The sequence below is a fragment of the Dermacentor variabilis genome, chromosome 6, assembly GCF_050947875.1.
Source record: "Dermacentor variabilis isolate Ectoservices chromosome 6, ASM5094787v1, whole genome shotgun sequence".
Lineage (NCBI taxonomy): Eukaryota > Metazoa > Arthropoda > Arachnida > Ixodida > Ixodidae > Dermacentor > Dermacentor variabilis.
Window position 1 is genome coordinate 143379568 of NC_134573.1, and position 17285 is coordinate 143396852.

The 17285-nt window shown below is 48.9% G+C and overlaps 1 protein-coding gene and 1 long non-coding RNA gene across 3 annotated transcripts in view; one reads left to right on the top strand and one right to left on the bottom strand.

Annotated features, from left to right (window-relative positions):
* The window catches only part of LOC142585378 (calcium-activated chloride channel regulator 2-like), a 551695-nt gene that overhangs the window by 449201 nt on the left and 85209 nt on the right, over nt 1–17285 (bottom strand). Inside the window, exon 3 of the mRNA XM_075696100.1 lies at nt 6093–6160. The gene's annotated coding sequence lies outside the window, so the exon portion shown is untranslated. The remainder of the gene's footprint in view (nt 1–6092; nt 6161–17285) is intronic.
* Nucleotides 11827–17285, top strand: part of LOC142584395 (uncharacterized) — an 11087-nt gene continuing 5628 nt past the window's right edge. For both annotated transcript variants that reach the window (XR_012828780.1, XR_012828779.1), the window contains exons 1-2: nt 11827–12005; nt 16877–16950. This is a non-coding gene — a long non-coding RNA (uncharacterized LOC142584395). The remainder of the gene's footprint in view (nt 12006–16876; nt 16951–17285) is intronic.

Here is a 17285-nt window from a genome sequence, read left to right on the forward strand (position 1 = left end):
TGTCGGAGAGAAAAGATGCGCGGTGCAAGCCGCCAGCTGAACAGAGTGTGTGTTGGGGGTGGGGGGAGGGGGGGGGGAAAGGCTGGCTCGCTTTGCTGCCGCGCGCGCGCGGCGAGATTTTCCCATTCATCAGCGTCCGCCGCGTCGTCGCCATCGTCGCTCTTTCTTCTTCACATACCTTGTGCCTGGGGTTCAAATACCGTGCAGCGCTACGCACGCTATAGGGCTCGCACAAACCACTCGGGAAAGCAAGCGTACTGTGGACAATGCACTGCTGTTTGTAAACGGTGAACCTCCGTACAAAAGCGGTTATAGAAACGCTATTGCATTTCTATTAGTGTTTTGTTGAATTTCAGTAGAATTTTTATGGAAATGCAATAACATGCCATATACGATTTTTCTGAAGAACTAGTAAGCGCCCAGTTTTGAGCACAGGTATGCCATCGGCCCCTGAGTTGGTAAAATTGCTTGTGATAGTCTTAAAGATATTCGGTAGGCACAAGAGTGCAGCTGATCGAACGTCCTCATAGCCTCAGTGTAGATACGGACGCCCCACTTGAGGTTACGCGCCTAAATTAGAGCCACTTGTGTTATTAGATATTTGACAAGGGAAGGAGTACAACCTATCGCTAACCGTCGAAGAACAAAAACTAAGAAGGGCAAGATACTGCACATTTAACACGCGCGAATAAACGGGGACTCGGGAAACACGTCTGCCAAGGACCAGCGCTTTACTACCAACTGAAGTATCCTTCGGAAAACGATGCTTTTAAAACGTTGTCCCGTCGCAATTGTCATGACACACTCTTTCTTGAAGGTAAAAGAGCGCATGCCCTTGGGCACAAGAAATCATAGCGTGGCACAGTCCAGAGCAAACATACCAAAGCAGACATTGCCATATCACTAGCGGGAGCCTTTAAGCTAAAGAGTGTCACGACAATGGCGATGGGACGACATTTTAAAGGCACGTTTTTCCGAATGAAATTTCGATTTGCAGTACAGCGCCGCAGTCTTGTGTATATGTGTTTCTTGCGTTTATTTGCGCTGGTTAAATTTGCAGTATGTTGCACCAACTGGCCCCAAGTTGAAGTGCTCCGAGGGCAAGATGCGTATTTTTCACTGCAGCTACGTGTACGACTGGAAAACAAATATCCCAACTGGTGCGACATCTGTGAAGGATGCCCTTCAAGCACATCCAGTTGTGACGCCACAGAGTGGCACACTGCACGTGAAACAGATGCGACTGTTCGAGGACTGCTGCTTGAGTGTACGCCACATCTTTCTTGTCACCAAATCTCGTCGAGGGTGATTATTACGCGTTTGAACAATTCAAGGTCTTAGGGGCGGGGAGGGGGGTGATACAAGTTCTGCTTAGATAAGCACGTGTATCTAGGGGTACAAGGCTGGTCGAGCGACTAAACAACATGTATTTTCCCGTGGCAATTGGGACACCTGCAAGCGCTGGATTACTGCATGGAGCGTGGGGGTGATCCTGTAGCAAAATTGTAATGAAGCGTTTCACTTTCGATGAATGAACTACTTAAAGTAAGTTTTATGTTTTCGTTTGACTGACCGTCATACTAAAGTCAACGCGTAATCATAATTGCAAAGTATTAGACAAAAGATCCCGGCGAATGTATAGATATTTTTTTGATATAACTACTGAAGCATCTGATGTATGAACTTCAGTATGCTCGGACAGCAAGTGGTCGTTTCAGCCGCTAAATTAAATTAGTTCGCACCACTTCTGAGCGCATTGAAATCACACAATTAGTCATTTCTATGCGGAGTGTTCAAGAAAGCTACCTTCCCTCTCATACAGCTATAGTTGCCGTCGACTGTTACAAGACACCAACGCATAAAAGGAGTTTAAAAATTCCATCAGCAAAGGCGCCCGCTGGACAGCAGCAGAGCGTCATGTTTATTTTTATGTTTGACAAGTTGGCCAGGCCCCCTGTATCGACTATAATCCGTGAAACCGTCAGTGGAGGCGCCGTATCAATTTTTCACGCCAGAAAAACGGAAGGTACCATCGCTTGATGTCACGGCAGATGAACAGGGTCTAATTTATTATGCAAAGTAAAAGCGGAATGACCCAAAGGCGTCCCTTTCGGCTGGTTGTCATGACAACGCATACGCTCCTCTCGGTTTTGGCCAAGGACCTGTCACGACAAGCGCAAGGCGATGACCTTTTGAGGGGCCTGCCAATTTGCACCTGATCCTTTCTTTTTTTTTTTTTTCACATTGCACTACGACACTGAATCTTGCTCTAGGCAACGTTATTATAATTCCACGAAGTGCACTTTTGAAAAAGCTGTTGTAAAAGCTATGTTGTCTTAACTTGCTTGATATTTCTTGCCTCGGTAGACTTTTCTGCGAACGTGCAACTGAATATTACCCATGAATATTTTTTTTTCCTTCTTGTTAAGACCTCGTCTTCAAGATTTTCTCGTAGTTTTTCATTTTCGATTAATCAGTTTTTGTCAGTTCATTATCGATCACTATGCCAGATCATTATCGAAAAGTGCGTACGTATTAATCGACATCATAGCCAACACGCTAGCTGCAGGTGCAAAACAAGCTCCAAACGCAGGTAAGTAGCAACTTCGTAAAAAAAAAAAAAAATTAAACAATGCAACAAACTGGATATCTAGGATTTATATAATTAATTAATAGCAGATTCAGAATACAAATACGAATTGATCATCGCCATGGAAGTGAAAACATAAAGCTTCAGCCGAGCATCGGGGTAGATCACTCTTTTTATTTTATGATATAGATAAATCCGCCTGGACGAACGTTTGGAAATTCTGGCAGTTCTCTCATTTTACATTAGGTGACAATTCATTCCAAATTCCCGTTCCATTCGCTCCACTAAATTCTAGTAATATCGCAGAGTACGCGCCGAGAGAAACGGGCAAAATTGCAATCGCCATTTCATCCATGTCGGGTATAGCGCGAACTGGTAGCGTGACAGCGCGAGGAAGCGCGTTGTTGCTTGTGCGCTTAAGGTTTATGCACTAAAAAACGATGTCTTGTTATTCGCACAGAAGTGTACGAGGGGTAGCACGAGTGTAGCTGCTGATAAATTTCGTCAGCCCCCAGCGGGGAAAGATCCAGGCTGCGCCTGAATCTAAACGTGCTTCCTTCCCAACGTTTGAAAAAGAAGAAAAACACGAGGCGCAGTGCAACTCGTGACTGTGCAGGTCGCGACATGGGAAATAACTCTGGCAGTAAATGCCATATATACCTGGTGTGAGGTGCACGACAAAGTGACAGTTAGTTGCCACGTACTACATTCTAACGCACGCCTATCGAACCCAGTCGCGACTGCCAGCCAATCCGGTTTCGTTCCACCTCGGTGGAAGCGTGTTTTCGAGAGGGAGAAGGCGACGTCAAATCGCAGGTTGTGCGCTGGCAAAACACTGACAACTAAAAAAACAAGAAAATATAGCTAATTTCAATGGGACTGAATATGCCTGATGACGCGAAGGGTTATATACAAAGAACGGTGCCACCGCCAACAAAAGGGAGCTACGTTCTATCTCTCGCTCCCCCTCAAACTTGCATGTTCAGTCTCCAACAAAGAACAGCCATGGTGTGCCACCAGAAGGAGGATATGTCCTTTCTCATAGCACTGGGGATTAAGAGCCTTACAACTCTCCGTCCACTAATCTACAGGCAGGCCGCGATACACCCAGCACAAAGAGATTAAATCCGTCGCGCTAGAAACCACCATTTATTTCACTCAGCGCTCTAATTAAAGATGCGCGGGGATTTTTGATCGACGGAGGTTCCGCTTAGTGAGTTCCCGGATAATACATTTAACACGCGCATCACGTAGCACGGTCGGTCAAGCCGTCGACGGCTTGTCTTGTGCCTTTATTTCCGGTAGCAGCGTCAAACGCATAGACCACGAACCATGAACGAATCTGAAAGGGCGCAAAAAAATATTGAAAAAAGCGAGGCTTCTTTGTGCGTTCCCGCAGCATAACGAGAAAAAGCGAGACGGCACGCGACGGCGGTTGGCGTTAAAATGCACCGCTCGTACATTTTTTTTCCGCCGCAGTCAATCGCCGCGCTCTTCGTCATGTAAACGAGCAGCCCCACCATGCGTGACTGCGTGAGTCATGTAAAGAACTCGAGCCATCATACATACATCACGCATCGGGGATGGTGTAGCAATGAAGGAGTAATAGCCGCAGAAATGTAAACAGCGTATAAGAGAAAAAAAGGGTTAACGTGAGCGAGCGAGCGCGCAGGGCGCCATCTAGAGGTCGAACGAAAAGCATAACCACCACCTCGGAGAGGCCTGCCCCGTGCTCGCGGCGCACGCGGACCTTTGTGTAACCTAATGGTGCATACATAATGAGAATCGCATCGCGGCGACCGCCATCGTTTTCGCTGCGCGAATATAGATTTCTTCTTTTTCTTTTCTCATCGACGCCCGCGCACATCGCCGCGTGGAAGAAGAACGCGCGGTTCGGGCTGACGCATGCCCAGCACGCCGACGAGCTATTAGGGGAGGCTTTTCTTCGACTCCGTAGAGTGTGCGTGGCGCGCTTCTCCGAGCTGCCACCATTGTGTTTCGCCCGAGAGGCCGGCGAACGTGTACGTATATGCAGGACGACGATAAGGCGCGCCGCGTGACCTTGCGAGATGCGTCGGGCCACGGCAAACACTCACCGCGCCGCCCTCTCTGTGGGACAAGTAGCGGTGTGTATTATACAGCGCCATCTCCGCCGCTTTCTCGGAGGCCAACGGTGTGTCATCAGGCCCCCGAGCTCGTAAGTGGGCGCGAAACCACCAAGGTTGCCAGAAAAAGGCGCCAGTTTCGCCCTATGTTAGCAAGGCAAGCAATGATAGTGATATAGTTAAACGATGGAAATGTTACGAGATCGTCTATGGATGCCAACTTTGAACCAACGTTGAACCAACGGTAAGCCAACGTTGTGCCAACGTTGAGCCAATGTTGAGCCAACGTTGAGTCAACGTTGAGCCAATGTTGAGCCAACGTTGAGTCAACGTTGAACCAACGTTGAACCACAGTTGAACCAAAGTTGAGCCAACGTTGAACCAAGATTGAGCCAACGTTAAGGCAAGATTGAGCCAACGTTCAACCAACGTTAGCACTTCATGCAAGTTTGCCGTTGGGTTTACACTAGTCTTCACTATGTACACCAATGGCGGTGGCGCGCTGCTCCCAACTTTCGTCACGCCCGGCGGGCTCCTTCCCTCTATGCGTGCCGCAGATTGCTACGTGGGATGGTGCAGCCGCCAAACAATTTAAGGTTGATCTTTATTTTACTGCCATTTTAGTAGTAGTAGTAGTAGTAGTAGTAGTAGTAGTAGTAGTAGTAGTAGTAGTAGTAGTAGTAGTAGTAGTAGTAAGGGGTAGAATGAATTCTCTGTTACGCGCCCAACACGGTGCAGTGATGATGATAAACAAGAAGAAAGGGAAACAACGACTAGAAATTCGCACACCGCGTGCATCGAATTCGAGGTTGGCTTAATGCTCGGGGTGGCCCAGCTCGGGCGAGTTAAAACGAGCGTCCACTCTTCGCAGCGCATCGATCAATTTCACATAATATCATGAAAAAAAAAAAAGAAAACGAGAATTTCGGTTTCTTCACCGTCACGCCGCGGCTACTCCACGAGCTTTGGACGTCGACGGCGAGACATTACTCCCCAAAGGCCGTCCAGACGCACTCAACACACAAAACGCGGACGCGCCTCTTACGGCGAGAAAACAATAATAATGGCCGGTTCCCGCCCCGCCGCGTCGGCGCAAGCATGCAATCAAGCGCGACCGACCACCGACCGGTCAGCTTCGCGATACACAACCATCATCAAGCCCCAAGCATCCCGCCGTATACACCGCGGTGCCTTGGTCGTCCTCTCTGCACCCCGCGGAACGCGGCTCGCAAACGGCAGGACGACGAGGGGGGGTGCGCGGTGACGGGGGGGGGGGGGGGTTTCGCCACGCGACGCGCTCTGAAATTCGGGTCAAGGTGCCACCGGGCGAAAAAGACACACAGTCGTGCGTGGACCGACGCGTGATCGAGGTATACGGAGTCCCAGCACGCACTCACCGCAGCACTTCGCCCCCCGTCAGCTCCGAAAGACCAGCTCCTTCCTTCCTTCCTTCGACTGGGGATACCTGCAGCGGGGTACAAGGGAGAGAAAGGGGAGGAGGAGAAAGAGAGAGAGAGAAGTGTTCATTACATTGTTCCCGACACAAGAACGCGTGTGACTCGGGTAAACACCACGTGCGGCGGTTGGCTCGCGCGCCGCCACCGCCGCTTTCAAAAGCGCTCGGCGGGAGCCACGAATAAGGAAGAGAAAAAAAAAAAACACAAACGTATAATGCAAAAAAAAAAAAAAAAAGGTGGCGTGCGCCGTCCGCCTCCCCCACTTCCGTCGTTTCGCGCCGCCCAAGTCGCGGCGGACCACGTTTACAACGTTCGTTCCACGCTGTGCTACCGACGACTTCGGTAGCAGCGAAGAGATTGACAGTAGGGGAGCGGGGCAGTGTGTAGAAGTCGAGGCAAATCGGTTTACTGTACTTGCAGAACCATGTCATCTTTGCGGATATGGTTTAAGAGCAAAAAGATTTGGGTGACTGCCCAAGTGTCGGCCAACAAACGAGAGGTACAAATCGCCTATGTAATGAAATCTTACTCGGATTGTGAAAGAGAGAGAGAGAGAGAGAGAGAGAGAGAGAGAGAGAGAGAGAGAGAGAGAGAGAGAGAGAGAGGAAGAAAGAAAAAACAAGCGCAATAACGAGAGATACAAATCAAGCCATCCGCGCCCTTGTCCCTATTTTAATTGCTGGTTGTCTCTAAACGAGAAGAAGACAGCGTATTCGCAGTAATCTTTAGCAGAAGCAAACAATTCAATATATATATATATATATATATATATATATATATATATATATATATATATATATATATATAGAGAGAGAGAGAGAGAGAGAGAGAGAGAGAGAGCAGTGATGGATGTTAACCAGGCAAGTCTGGTTGGCTACCCTACGCTGGGGGAAGGGAGAAGGGGCGAGCGTTCGTTTATTCTCTAGTAGGAGCTGGAAAATACAAAAAGTAGAACTGATCGATCGACTTGTTTGGTGATATTGAAAATGTTAGCAACTATCGCCTCCGGCTTTTGAGCATTTGACTGTCTAACGAATTAATGTGCAGAAATGGACTTGGATGAAAAGACTAACAAAGAACGCACGCACACGCATACACATACTGACGAGCGCTTGATACGACAAGCGATGTAGTTGGCATGGCATGACAATTGGTACGTTGTGTAAATAACGTGGTCACGTAAAGAACACAAGCAACTGAAGAAAACAATGAAATATACAACGGTACAATCAATCAGAAATGTAGGGACACTTGCGTTATGAATAGAGATTTCCGTGGTGAGCAAATACGAGATGTGTGCGTGCCAAATAGGCATATATGTGAATAAATGAACTGAAGCGTGGACAATTAATTGAATATGAACATAGAAAAGGCCATCAAGTACGTATCGATACTCAGAAACAATGCCACTCTCCACTAAGAACGTGAAAAGTGCATAATATAAATGATTTACTTACTAAGTAACTGAAAGTGTCCTGTTTTACTATTCCTAACCACCCTCTGAGCTCAAGGCAATCTTATTATAACCAGCGGGGAGCAACGCACACAACGATAGGCTGACCGAGTTTAATTGGAAAAACTATGCGCTCCAGCTGAAGCTTTTCCTACACTTCTTTCTCAGAATTTAGAATTTTTTCTCTCGCATGTATATTGCACCCGATAATCATCTGGAGAACCATGCCAAGTAATTTGCTTGTCCAACATCTCCAGTGCTCATTAATGATTTTTTCTGTCTTCCTTCCCTACTCATTTACATACCTCTGACCACACGGCCCTTCCATACCCTTACACACACACACACACACACACACACACACACACACACACACACACACACACACACACACACACACACACACACACACACACACACACACACACACACACACTGCATACATCTATTGCGCCGTTATTAGTCACACCCAACGGAATTACTCCACTGGTACTGGCGCTTCTGCTGCAGCAGCAGCAGCTAGAGCCGCGATTGAAAAAATAACCAACCTATATGCTAACTTCACGAGGCTAACTAGAGGGGTTTCGCGATTCAATTAATTCCAACCACAAGATTCAGGCACTCTCTCGAAGCACCTTATAGTCTACAGGAAGGTGGGAGGAGGAAGGGGGGGGGGGAGAAGGGAGCGTCTCGAAAAGAAAACGACTACCATATTTGGTGCAAAAGACAAACTGGCTCGTTCGCAAGGAGCCACAGGTCCGATCGAAGTTTCTCTCATTCGGAATCGCGAGTTCGAATCGAAATAGAAACCTGATTAGTTCGAGTAGTACTCCCTCAAGATAAAACTGTCAGAAAAAAAAAAAGATTAACACTTTGCGAGCTAAATGGAGGAGCAGCAGATAACAGCTTCTTTGCGGTGTTCCTGCGTTTGGCCTCAAAAGGCCTTGCTTCTTCTTCGCGGCCAATCCGAGCATTACTTCTGGGTATAGTTAGAAGGGCCAACGAGTTCCGGCCTCCCCGCACTATACAGGTACACTTCCTCTTCCAAGTTCACCCAGGCAAATAGGTTCCCCCAAAGTGTACTTTAGCACCTCTATTTCAAAGCCACGCACTCGTGTGGGGAAATAAAACAGAATTATATAGAAGAGTCGAGGTTTGCGAAAACAGGTTCGGAGACATCGCAGTCGATTTCCCCCAAATCCGAGGTGGAAACTCTCAGAAAAGCGGCGCGGGACCTCTTCGCACGAGGAATTACACGAAGTAGAGAGAAATAGAAGAAAGCGAGAGATAGAGAAAGAGTCTGAGGGTGGGGGGTGTTTGTAGACAGTGGGCATTGTAAGCGACAACTTCATTACGCCGCCAGCGAACAGCCTCTCAGGATGGTGCGGAAAAAAAAAACATAAAAAAACGGGCTGTCGACGCAGCGAGTCGCGCGCGCCTTAGCATCAAAGCGCCCGAGCGCCACAGTCTCCGCGAGCGCAGCTTTGAAACAACAGCGACACAAGTTGCAGTCGCTAGCGCAGGCTCACACTCTTTCTTACTCGCAGCAAACAGGCAGTTTGAGAGAGAGAGAGAGAGAGAGATTGAGCGATTCGCTTCAACTCTGTGGCGCTTGTTCTTCGCTCTTAAAGCGCTTCATTGCGGCGAAAGCAAGCGCGCCTCTTTAAAACAAAAAACAGAAACAAGGAAAGAAAGAAGAACGCAAATTAAGGGAGTCGTCACTGAGAGCAGCGGCGGCAGCGGCGTGAGTGTTTACCCCCCCGCGCGCGAAAGACTAACTTCGGAACAAGGTGCAAACAACAGCCGCCGTTTCAAGTCCTCCAATGCGCCTCCGCTTCTGCGTCGTCGTTGGCAGGCGGCGGCTTCGAAAACGCGTGGCGGCCATGTTGACGGAGCGCCCAGCGGCGCTAACGACCGTGCAGAGCAAGGTTCTATATAGTCTGCCCGAAGAGGAAACAAACCGACGACGAACGTGGAAGCGCTGGAGAGGAAGGAAGCCAACGAAAGCGTATATAGGAGTTACGAAAAGGCAAAAGACGCGAAGGCGTGAAAACGCGTGCAGTAAGCATGCGTTCATCGACCGATTCTGGGGCGTTCGCGAGGCGCTTTTAAAACCCTCGAACGAGGAACTGTTTTCTCCCTCGAGAGAGAGAGAGAGAGAGATACGAGCGGCTTCAAGATATATATCCGCAAGCGGTGACGGCGTCTCGAGGCGCTTGTTTTCCGCTGCTTCGCACCGACAACGACGATGCCGCCAGCTCGCATCATCTTGTTCCGGTGGCAGGGAGGGGTGCCAAATGGGCGAGGGGGGGGAAGCGCGGTCGACGCGTTTAGCGCTTCAGCGACAGGCGGCGGCGACGAAGCGCACGCGGCTGTGAACTTTTGACGACGCGCCTAAAGATGCCCGGCGTTCGAAGGAAGCTATTTGTCGTTTGAAGGAGGGCGCAACAGGCGACGGCGTCGGAAAGTTTCTAATGCGGGAGCGTCGATTCCAGTGGGCGTTTCAGATAGAGCGAGAGGGAGGGAGAAGCTTAACGAGGTATTTAACGCGTTCGATAAGCTGCACGTTTGGCATGGCGCTGAGGTAGCGAACGGAAGGAATAAAGCTGAAATTAGACGGCAAGTATGCGCAGATAGGCGGTAATGGTTCTCTAAAGAAATGGAATCATTGAGTTTGACGTCCCGAAAGTGTGGAGTGGGTCGTGAGCGCCACGGTTGCGGTGCTCCGGATTATTTTCGACCACTTGAGACGTTTGAACGTGCGTGCAAAGCCCGGTACACGGGCCGTCTTGAATTCCACCGCTCTGGTAATCCAGCCGCAGTAAGCTGGCTAGGAGTCGAACCCGAAACCTCGTGCTCAGCAGCTGTATGACATAACCATTGTACCATTGCATGTCGCTGGCGGCCATATATGTGGCTTTTGTAGGTGGTTAAATTATTGTTGTTCTTGTCGCTATCGCTGATTTTGGTGGTCCACATAAGTGGCACGAGACCATGAGGCGTGACTGGTCACTTGAGGTATGATTAGGAATCACTGAAGGACTTCTCACTGCTATCTAAGGCTTCAAGAAAACTGACGGCGATATTAACTTTCTGGGAAATGAAACATGGTTGTAAGGCTAAAAGGCTCATTCACTTCACAGAAATGAACGAACAAAAAAAAGATACTAATTCTTTCAAAAGGCGCTGGCGTACGAACTTGCCAGTATAATAGCCGCAACGTATACTCCTGCAAACAGACACATGCTCGCTTTCTTGCTTGCAAGACCTAGGTAGCTAGCACCGAACGAACGAAAAGCGCCAGAACTCAAAACGTTTCGCTGAAAGCGTGAGGCAACAATGTCACGCATATATACAACTCATATTCGCATCGGAACTCGAAGCTCGCTCGTATGCGTAAACGCTTCCTTCCCAATGACAAGCTTGTTTGCCGCTCAGCGTCGTGCCAAGCTTTCATGCTCGAGTGAGTGCTCATCCGAAAAATCCGCTTACACTTCCTTCTTGTTCCTTTCTTGTTCTACTCGCACAAAGACGACTCTTCGCCTGTACACTTTGAGGCAGCTCCGAGACGAAGAAGTAAAAGCACAAAATGATGCCGAACGAGCGCTTAATAGATACATATATATATATAAGTACGGCTGGGAATCCTGTCGTATATACGAAGGAGACGCATATTCATTACGTATATACAGCTGGCACACGCGCAAAGGCGCAGGCAGGCAGGCGTGCCGAACAAAGGTCGCCTCTTCTTCCTCGAGGAGATGACTCTGTCAACCACGAGGCCCTTTATTTCTTTCTCGTCTCTGTCTGTCTTTGTTTTTTTTCCTCGGAGCTCTTTTCTTTTTTTCCTTGCCCTGCCTTCGGCTTTCTTTCCTGTCGACAAAGCTGGGCCTGTGTATGTGCGCGTGCTGACGCTGACGCGCGGAGAATGGATTCGGATGCTCGGCTTTGCACGCTCAACTCTCGCCCGCGCGCGTCTCTCCATGGCGTCAATCTCGTGGAGCTGTCATCTTCCCGAGCGCTTATTTCGCTTCATTCTCGTAGAGGAAAAAAAAGGAAAGTAAGAAAAAGAAAGAAAGAGAGAAAATGTGTGTGTCGCATTCGTCTGAACAGGCACCCCGTGTCTGGAAACTCTCCAAGAAAAAAAAAAAGAAAAAAAAATGAAGCTAAAACATAAACGGCGAATATGCGCGGCTGTCCACATGCGAGACAAATGGCGCATGCACTCACGTAACGAAGTTACGTAACGAACCACGCAACAACGTTTATGTAACTACATGAGCTACATGAGCGCGGTACCGCGAGTGCTCCGATACCAGAGTTACGGCTCTTGCTGCTGGAAACCGAAGATAATGGTTATAACAATTTGAAGGATTCTGGTAAGCCCTGGTACTCAAAAGGTTGGAACTTTTTTTTTACTTGTCTTTTTACGGCACGGCAGGTTTTCTTCGCCGATCTTAACCCGATACCTTCCTTTCTGTATTTGCGTCATTTTTGTTGCTACTAATTCCAGACAGCTGCAACTCTCTAGCTCTGCCTCGACACACCTGTTGAGAACACTTATGAAAGGTGATAAACATTAACTCTTGTCTTTAATCTCTCTCTCGTTCACTTTCCATCTCACTCGCGCCACTTGTAGGGTCGCCAAATGGCCTGAATGTAGTTAACCTCTCTGCTTCTCTCCTTTCTCTCTCTTACGAAAATAAATTTTAGCATTGTCCAGAAAGGGAGAGAATGAGAAAAAGAAACGTGAACAGAATACGGTCTGCGCTGAATCAAATAATAGACAAAATAAAGACTGTTGGCGTGTGCTCTTCCTCACCCACCACCCGCACGCTCTCGCTGGAATTGAGATGCAGGACATCGCAAGTCCGACGACACTCGTATAGGCAACTTTCAAGCGCCCACGCACAGCATACGGAAAGAATAGCGCTAATACGATACGCGACAGTGAGTAGATGAGGAAGACTATAAGGGCCAACTTACGCTCAATCCATACTGCCTGCCGCGCCCGTTCCACACACACACACAAAAAAAAAAAATTGTACATGTGGTACACCGGAGCCCCAAATTTCGCTTCTTTAGACGGCTCGTGCTACCAGCAGTATCAACCGAAATTTTGTGCACCTGTGGGCGAAGTGTGGTATTTTCTCCGCACGTCCGCACGCGTGCGGAAGACCATGTGAGGATTGAGCATAAGTCAGTCTTCAAAGAAAAGCTGCAAAGATAATCCCCCCACCCCCCCCCACAACCCGTGCTACAACATCCATATCCGTCCCTGTCTGTATACATGTTAGTGGATTCGGCGCCTCGAGACACCGTCCAGTATACGTTCTGAGCACATCGGTAATTCAGGTGGACCGATCACGTAGCTCTGTACGAGTGCTTCATCGGGAGGCAGGTGCACAAGAGCACACCACCGGCTTATCTCGTTCCGAGCACGAGATGACCCCCCCCCCCCCCCCCGCCTCCGCCTCCCCCGGTGCATATATAACTTAGGTCGCTCGGAACGGATCGAACGCGCCACGAAAAAACGAGAGTATACAAGCGCGGAACGAATGCCGCCCAAGAAAACTTTCTTGGCGTTGCTCTCTCTCTCTCTGATTTCTTTATCGTTCTTATTGTTCGCTTATCGCTTCACAAAGGTGAACGGTAAAGAAAAAAAGAAAAGAAGCAAGGCTAGTAAGCAAGGGGGGTCGAAGTGCGAGCGCACGTATGACGGTGCAGTTCCTGCCGAGGAGCGCGGCCGCGTCTCCGGTAATGCCACTTTCCCGGGAGACCACGTTGAGCCGAGGTGCAGCAGATGACGGCCTACCAAACCGTAAGAAAATAATAACACTCGTAATAATAATAAAAGAAACTCTGCGGTGGCCGAGTTAAAAACGAGCCACATTTTGCCCCCGGCGCCGGATTGTTGCACCTGCGCCCTCTATACCTTTATCCGATGGTCTCGATCGTAAACCCTCGATATCGCAATTATTTGCGAGAACCCTATCGCACTCTCAGGTGTTTTCTCACAGCCGTGGCCTCTCCTTTTCTCGAGAAGAAGAAAGAAGAGGGCAGGGAGGGATCGACTACTTCGCGCCGTATAGAGAGAGAAAACGAAGTTTTTCGCCAGTTCGCTATAACTGCGACGTGAGGACCATATCTCGCTAACTCCCGGTGCGATCCTTTCTTCTTCGCTTTCGTTGTACAATTCCCTTAGCGGTTCCTTTCTTGCGTTGCAGTCGACGTCCGTAAAGGACGTCTACATTGTTCGCGGGCTTACAGGAAAGAGAGACGGCGGCGTTATTTAGAGGGAGATCCTGAACTTGGTGAAGACATCTCTACATTTTTCGAGCAAAGGATACATGTACAGCGCGCTATGTCGGTTACGCACTGCGTTTCGAGAGCTCGGTGGACTGACAAACAAGCGAGAAAATTCAGGCACAAAGAGAAGGCAGAGCGCCAGCAAGTTACGTTGCAAACTCTAACAAAAGCCATGTTGCTCTTAATTGTTCCTAACCAAGCTAACCCTAGCGAGCTATGGTTATCAACACACCTTAACTGGGTGTAGAGTAGGTTGTTAAGGGACAGATCGAAGCAAATTAACTTTGAAGCAAGCTAACTGTAGCGAGCTTGGTAATTATTTGGTAAGCTGGGTTAAGTAGCATTCTTACACTCTAGCGAGTTAGATTGAAGCAACCTCCTAACCAGTTAGGTTGATCCCAACCTCCTCCTTTTTGTAATTGTGAATTAAGGGCACACTTCTTTTCTCGCTTCTGCTCGGGCTCTGAAGTCTTTATAAATTTATTTCTCGCCGACAGTTGCTGTCGTTGCGCCCTTGCAACACCGAGCATGTCTGCATGTTGCCGATTTCACATTCACCACCGCAACACACAAACCAAGGCATAACACGATGCTCTTCACAAGAAGGAAAAAAACGTGGATCATTGCAGGCAACATGGGCTGTATATTAGCCTACACGCAAGCCTACTGCATTTCATTATTTTTTTTATTATTTCCGCCTGACAGCACAGCGTAACCAACGAAAATAAAGTTTGGTTAACCTTCCCGTCCTCTTCAGCGCGTGACTTGGCGTGACTTGGCGGCCGGCGACCGGGATGGCCTAATTAAAGTTGCCCACAACAACGGTTCAACTTACACAACACGCAACAAAATAAGCAAGCGAAAGGGGTATTTCTGAAGTGTATGTCTCATTTGTTTGTTTCATCGTGAACTGTGTTTATTTTCCCCCTATCTCAGCCGCAGTCTGGGACAACAGTTTTCGGTAGAATAGAAAATGCTAGGGAAAAAAAATGAGTTGTAGTTTACACGCTAAGAGAAACGGCAGTTATGGCGGCTTCTTTTATGCTAAAGTGACTAACTGTTCGTTACACATCTTACTCCATTTTGGCAAGTTCTTATACTTCTTGATAGTGTGTACGTACGTTCACCATATTTGCACTCTAATAACACCTTTTACACCCTCTGGGGTTTATACTGTCCACAAACAGTACTTGTAATCCCTGCCTTTCCTTTGTTTCTCTCTCTCTCGATCTTGCGTGCATTTCTTTTCTTCAACGCTGCACTCCCGGTCTCTCAGGTCACGAACGGCATGCGCGTGCCCATCAGCGTTACACGGCGTTCTTGACAGGAAAGCCCATCGAGCGCTCAGAACTAAATAAAGGAACTGTACGCAAGGTTGTATACGATTGTTCGCGCGCGGGCAACATGCCCTCCAAGAGGTGCACAAATATTTTAGAGTATGGGTGCCAGCAGAGTTTACGCATCTCGTTAAAAAGAGTCAACAGGCTTCAGCGGTAAGTTCTAGCTACCCACGCTTCTCGGAAATTGAGTTGAGCACGGGACAACCGCTAAAAACTGCAAAAGGAGTCACGAGTACTCCCTTTCTTCTAAGCGTGTACAGTGTGCATACACTACAGGCGCGTATCGCAGGAGCATTCTCTTAGCAGGGCGCTGACCGAGCGTGCGTGCCTGGCACCTTGAAATTCCAGCAAGTGGAGGACAAGCCGTAATTCCGGCAAGAGAAGTCCCATAGTGAACACTCCTTTTTTTTTTTCTGAGAATGCAATGCGTGCATGGTAAAAATTTCTTTGTTTTGCCCCTTGAAGAGTGAGAGTGCTAGCCATGGGACAAACTGAGCACCCCTAATAGCGATTTTTACACCATTAAGAGCGCTTTTCGTTTCATGGCAAACACCGTTACCATTGTGAGGGTGTAAAAATTGCAATACCGTGTACTACAGCGCCCTCCACGGGAGATGACGCCTAGCAGGGGGCAGACTTTGTACTCCCGCCTAGTCGAAAACGAGGCTGCATATTTTTACACGACAAGAACTATCACTTGGGTCAAAAAAGATAACGCAACAAAAGAGTACCTAGGAGTCCATTTCTTATAAGGGTGCGCGGTGTACTCTTCATAGGAGCGCACTTCTCCCGCAAAAAAAGAAATGGAGTTGCTTGCACACCCTTTTGTTTCTAAGAGCGTGCGGCACTCGAGAGCTCTCATCGCAGTAACAATACTCGCCCCCTCCCCCCGCCCGCCAACAGGGGGCGCGAGCAATGTCGTTGCGTTCGTTCCTCCCGAGCGAGCCGACAACAAAGCCGAGAGGAGTATAGTGCGCACGGCACCACATACAAAGTAGCAGCAGCCAGCGGCGGTGCAAGCGGCCGTACAGCGCCGGCGTATTACGGAGGTCTCGGCGAACTCGAGCCGCAGCCGCGGCACGCAAACCACGGGGGAAATTTGGGCGCCGCGACCAGCCGTGCCCTAATTAAAGCAAGAGGAGGCCGCGCCCGGAAAGCGACCGACGGTGGCTGCGGAAGGCAGGTCCCGGCATGCGCGATGTACTCTCCCGACGCGCTCGGGGTGTCTCTGAGGACAGCATAAAAGGGCTTCCCGACGCCGGAAGACAAGACCGACGACGGGGAAGCCTGATTCGCGCTTCCGGAAGTCACCGCTGCGGGAACTGCTGTTACAGCGACTGTCGCGTGTCCGTGGCTGTCACTGCCGCGGTAACGAAAAACGACAGGGAGCTGAGGGGGTTGGTGAGGAGTCGTGGTCTGAAAGCTTAGACGTATAGAAGTCACAGAGGAATCAAGAGGACAAAAAAAAGTGACACAAACGCCAAAATCCCCTTTGTTGTACCGACGTGAGACAACTGGTCATTTTCTGTTACCCTGCCACTGCCTTCTCCTTCGATGTAGCACGATTTCCGGCACTGACAAGTAAACTTAACTTTATCGCCCTCCACTCTGTTGTTTCTTAGGTGCAGTTAAGTTGTGCTGCCAGCGACGAGGCATTCTCTCAACTCTACGCAAGTTTATCCACGCGGCGGGAAAGGTGAGATGCTTCAGTGTGCATGTCGGGCGAGCTTTTGGTTTGTGTTATTAAGTCACAGTCTCTTCTCATTTTTTGACCTGTTGTTGCGCTTTCTTTAGTTCTTGCTCTGTGAGTGTATTACAACCTCCTGCGGGGCCAGTCACTCGTGCTGGAATGTTACATGGGTTGAGCTGACAACGGCAACAACAACGCCAACACATTTGCTCTGCTGACTTGCTGTTCTAGCAACACGGTGCTACAGTATTTTACCAACAGAGACAGGACTCTGCTTCTCTCGTGTTTCTAGTGGCGAGCGCCAGGAAATCTAGGATGAAGACGCCTTCGGAATACCGATG